Source organism: Thalia democratica, chromosome 4, assembly GCF_965202585.1.
Source record: "Thalia democratica chromosome 4, ktThaDemo2.hap1.1, whole genome shotgun sequence".
NCBI classification, from domain to species: domain Eukaryota; kingdom Metazoa; phylum Chordata; class Thaliacea; order Salpida; family Salpidae; genus Thalia; species Thalia democratica.
This window is the reverse complement of record NC_139168.1, coordinates 43,769,274-43,775,361: the sequence shown is the minus strand read 5'-3', so window position 1 is coordinate 43,775,361 and position 6,088 is coordinate 43,769,274.

Genomic DNA, 6,088 nt, shown 5'->3' with positions numbered 1-6,088 from the left:
TAAACAAGCTATAAAAATACATAGAAAGAATTAAATTTATATAGTATGAAATAAAATATTTAATCATTTTGATTTTACAATATCATAATCAATATAAGTTATTGTATTGATATAACCATTTTATATTGTAAAACAAAAGCAATAAAATATTTAAGTTTATTAGTATATGATATATAACTTTAATTTATTCATGTATTTATAAAAGATAATTTTTTAGCCTAAAATTATGATTAAATAAACATCAAATGTGTTATAATTTCAGCTTGATATTGGTGCTTACCTAAAGTTAACCTTAACCGTTTTTTATTTATTTTACCAGGGTTCCAACTTCCCTATAAATCCCTAGATAAAATTGAAAAATATGTTAAAATCCCAGAAATTTAAAGCCAAAACAGTGACACCATGTGGTGAAAATAAAGTAAAAAACTTTTTTTATTAATATTTTTTTCAAATCTTAATCTTAACAATCTCAGTACAAAGCTGTGACTCCATGGCGGACACTCATGTATGTGTACAAGCATGTGACACTAGCGGATAATTTTTTTTCATATTTATATTAAATACAATTTATCTAAAGTTTGCTAATTTGACAAAAATTTGAGCTCAAAAATTCTCAAACTTTTGTAAATTTTTTATTATTACTGCTTATAAACAGTTAGTGACATATTTTACTTTATGTACCTTAAAAATATGTTTGTAACAATTAAAATTCATTGTTTTTTTTTTATATTTTCTCTATAAATTTGTCATATTTTATGAAATTCCCTTAAATTTTTTCATTAATTTATTGGGAACTCTGTTTTATTTTTACTATAACTGTATTCCCTAACTCTTACCCTTGCTTGGTAATTTATTTACTTTATTTTTTGTTTTTTTTATTGATTTACTTTTTAGTTTTTTTGTTTTTTCTGTTTAATCACTCTCATGCAAAAAAACCCTTTGTGCAAAAGTGACCCCTCATGCAAAAGTTTCTTTGTGCAAACTTGACCTGCTCCCACAATTCTTTGCCCGTCCATGTATTCATACCCAGGACCATCGCAACTCATCTAGTTATGGACATCATTGTCTGAAAATAACTTGCTATTTGCAGTTTCTTCCTAAGGGTCATTGTTTTGCATGGATGACTTTAGTAATAGCTACAGTTTCTTCCATGAATTTCTTATTGCAGAAAGTGTTACCATATCCTAAGCGGATGTAATGGTATTAACAATTTTTACCATGTTGATTCTTTTTAAAAGTCTCGTTTGCTGAAGGTTGATTGCAATACAAGGTCTCTCAGAATTAGTGATGTACCGGACCCACAATTTCGAGTCCAGCCGGACCCGGATCCGGACTTTTTTTTTCAAATTAGAATCTGGCCTGAAATGGATCCAGACTTTTTTTTTCAAATTAGAATCCGGCCGGATCCGGATATTAGACAAAAATGGCAATATCCGGCCGGACCCGCACCCGGATAGTGAGTCCGGTACATCACTAGTATAAACAACCTGAGTCAGAATGAGGTTTTTAAAAACTGAAAAAAAAAGAACTTTTATCTAATGATAAGTAGAACAGCTAGCCACAAGGTTTAAAAATTTAGGTGTTATTTACAATTAAAAATCTGAAATCAAGTTCTTGAACAAAATACACTAGAAAATTACAAAACATTGAAAACTGGATCAGCTCAAACCCATTTAAAATCTAAAAGAAAACTAGCCTGAGTTTTTATAAAAAACTAAACTAGCCTGAGGCAGTCCGAGAATTTCTAAAATTCCCAAAAATTTTCAAACTAGCAGGGTTGCCACTGTTCACGTCATTAAAACTATCTAGAGTGAGTATAAACAAGCCTGAGTCAGAATGAGGTTTTTTAAAACTGAAGAAATTACTTTAATCTAATAATCAGTAGAACAGCTAGCAAAGCTTGACAATTTGGTAGTAAAGTTGTGGACTGATTGTGGTACACTTAACTTATTAGTACTACCCATCATATTTAAATCCTACCTTATTTAATTATTATCTAACAAATACTAAATTCTAACTGAGACTACTTTCTATCATCAGACACAACAGTTTTGAGTGATAAATATTTTAAATAAAACACAACAAGAAATACTAGCATATACAAAATTATTAATTACTTTGGTAACACTTTAAAAACTGGAAGTTCTTTATATCTATATCAAAAGACTTAAAACATAAAACTATAAATTAAATAAAACTTTTAGTAAACAGGATACTGTAAAATTTTTAAAAAACTATTAAACTATAAACCTGGCATAAATATTTAAACAATTAAACACCAGTTGAAATATTCACTTTTAAAACAAAACACTACTTACAATAACCATTCACAAAAAAGTTCAAGATATTTTGTTGCATCAAGCTCCACACCAAACTAACTAACTACTTACATATAAACTGCCTGTCATGTTCTGATGTTTTGTTGCATCAGTATTTAGTTTGAAACATTTTGTCATATGATTCTCATTGGCTCGTACATTCAACCGTATTAACTCTAAATATTCTCTGAGCTCAACTTTAAACAATTCATTCCAAAGTTTTCAATTTTACAACATATGTAAGTTGCATTTCTGAAATGTTTATTTCATAGTTTAAATGTAAACAAATGTAAATTAGTCACGTGTACAAAATGAGCCAATCACGGTAGGTGTTTAGTTTTAACTGACCAAAATGACTTTTATTAATTTACACAGGGTTTGATTTTGAAAAAATACTTTTCAGTATGCTCTTTTTTACTAACTAGATCCGGGTCCGGCCAGATCTCTGTTAGGATCCGGCCGGACCCGGACTGTTTTTTAAAATTAGAATCCGGCTAGAACCGGATCCGGACTTTTTTTTCAAATTAGAATCTGGCCGGATCCGGATATCAGACAAAAATGGCAATATCTGGCCGGACCCGGATAGTGAGTCCGGTACATCACTACTCAGAATCGACTTTCTGTAGGCTTTTTTTAAAGATTCAAGAATAACTTTATCCATTGGCTGTAAGAGTGGAGTTACATTTGGAGGCAGAAACTTTTGTAGTCTTTTTGCCATCAGCCAGTATGAATTTCTCCTCATTTGGATGTGCAAGGCAATTATCGAGTAACAAAAATGTCTTCACCATTTGTCCAAGTTCTCTCAGTCTTAGTTTTATTACAGAAACAAAACAATTAAAAAACCAATTTTGGAAAATATCACAACTGATCTAAGCATTTGCTTGATTTTTGTAGACAACTGTCAGCGCCTCCTTGTTGAGATTACAAAAACAACGCGGATTTTTAGCCTTACCAATCAACAATAAAGGTAACTTTATTGTTCCACTGGCATTTGGTTTTTTTGTTCTTTCCGGCCGGTAGTGTACTTGTGCTAAGGTATATCCTTGCAACACTCTAAAGTACCATTAGAAGTACTTTCACTATACCGGTTTTGTTACTATTATAAATTTGATATTTGTAGAAGTCTTTGGTTATGCCTGAAAATTTATTAACAAATTGATTAGCAGATGAGCTATCTGAAATTATTTTCTCACCATATATTTAAAGATTCTGCAATGCTGAAGCCAAACTTGCTGCAAAATCTCCATTGAATTTTTATTGTAATCTTAAAAGTTAAAAGTACACAAAAACATTGGTTTGAGCTGAATTAAATAAATTTACTTCTTGACAAAAACCAGCTGGATAAGCAAGGAAGTATTTTATTAGTATTGGACTTACTGTGAAAATTTGAAGAAAGGTGGTTAAAAAATGAAGGAGAAGATATATTTTTAGTGAAAAAGTCATTTTTTTGCATTTTTAGTTTGTGCCTCCTATAAGGAACCTATTGAGGTCACCAATTAAGATCACTTGAAAGTTACTTTAAATTTTTTTAGGCGGTAAAAAGTGTCTGATAGCTTAAATTTAATTCTACAAAATAAGATAAACTTGTAAAAAGTCTCAACAAACTTTACAATAAACAGCAAAACACTATCTTTAGCCCTAAAATACCATATTTTCTTAAATAAAGTTAATATTTAATTTAAGTAAAATGTTCTCCAAATACTTAGTATCGTTTTTATTTGATCCTAGTTTCCTTTTTTTTGATAGCTTTAAAAGAAATATTAATAGCATTTTTTAGAGTATGTTGGAAAAACATGTGAATTTATGTTTAATTTCTAAACTTTTCGTTTATATTTTTTCTCAACCTATATGCTTCTCAACCTATATTTTTCTTCAAGTTCTTTTAAATATTTACATTTGAAAAATAAATCCTACACCACTACAATTTAAACTCACAATTTTCTGATTATTGTTGATGACTAAAACTGACGTAATATAGTAAGATGATATTTATTTTAGTAACATTAATAATATCTCTTTTTTTTTATACTGTTACAAATAATAGTAAGACTAAATTAAACAACATAATACAGTAATATTCTTATTTAGCAGCAATTGTTTTCATGTGTATTGAAGCTTTTTTAGATATTTTCAATTAAAAATTCAAAGGTAGAGTTTTTGAATAAATTAAGACATTTATAATGTTTCTTAAACTTTATAAGAAAAGTTTCAGAAGATCAGTTAAAAAAAAAAATAGACAAAACTTTGTTAAAGTTATAAGCTAGTTAAGTTTTGGATACAGTTAGATACTATTTTGATGCACATTAGTTTTATAAAAGCAAAATTAAAATACAATTGGAGAAAAATATAATAATATTAACTAGTAAACTGCTATTAAAAGTAAGATGAACAGTAGCTTAAATCAGTAGTTCCCTACTTTAAAAGTTTAAACACAGTGGATGATTAAAGAAAAAATTATATGCACACTAGAATCATACACAAAGAGAAATGCAACTTTGAATGTTATGAATAAATAATCAAAAGCTTTTTTAATAGAGAATCAAATTTTTGCAAAGATCTAAAGTCAACAGGGCTTATGTATATATAAAAATGTACACATTTTTTTCATCTAATTTTAACTTAAACTATGTTTATTTGTACTAAAAAGTTATGCAAAAAAATCATTAAACAGCTTCTTTATTTATTTAAGTATTTTTTTTTTCTTTTTTGAGATTTGGTTGTGTTTCTTTTTTTCTTTATTAATTGTTTACACTATTGCTTCTTTTCAATTTTATTAGAAAGCTAAACTACTTGAAATCTTTTTATGTATTATCAGAGTTGTACAAACACTTATTAAAACTATCAAAAAACATTTATTTTTGAACAATCATTGTTTTATATGTGTTAATAAATTTATCAAAAAAAACAGAATTTATAAATAAAAAGGTTTTTTACTTTCACTAAACAATAAAATGTACTGCAGATATTTTGTTTTGATGTAATTAAGACAAGACTTTTTTTGAGTTTAAGCTGCTCCTTTAGTTCAAACTTTTAGGATATAATAAAAGTGCAAACTCAAGCCACAAACTTTTTTGTCTTAGAAAAGACATTAAAACGTATCCGTGGTGTGCCACTTGATAACCGAAAGGTTTTTCGTGCATTAGGTCCTAGGACCAAGTATTTCGAGCATTTTTTTAAACATTTAATAAACTATGCTTGTAACCAAATAGTATTTAAATTTCTATAAAAGAACAGCTCCCTTAAAGTTTTAGTTTGAAACATATTAATTGTGTTCTCAAACTTAAATTGTCATCTAGAAAAATGCTGACAAGTCCATTTTAATGCAATATTTTATTAATGTTTGTACAGATAGATGCTTTTTTCATAATCACTGAAAATGATGATAAATAAAAATAAAGTTTCATTAATTTATGTTTACCTTATGTAAATCAATTTAAGATTAATTCAATTATTCAATTTTAAGATGATGATAATAAAAAACTTTTTCAAATTATAAAAGTGCAATTAATACTGGTCAGCATTTTTAATGATTTTTGCAAAATTTTCGAACAATTTTTTAAATATTCTAATTGATATTTGACAATGTGATACTTACTGTTTTCTTAATAAATACTATTTGTTTTCTATATGTATTGGATTAAAAATTAAATAAATAACGTTTTATACAATATTACAATGTTTCCATATATAAACTCAAAAGAACAAATTTTGATAGTTTTTTTTTTCTAGTGTATGTCTACTTTTATAGTTTACCTTCTAAATAGTTTAAC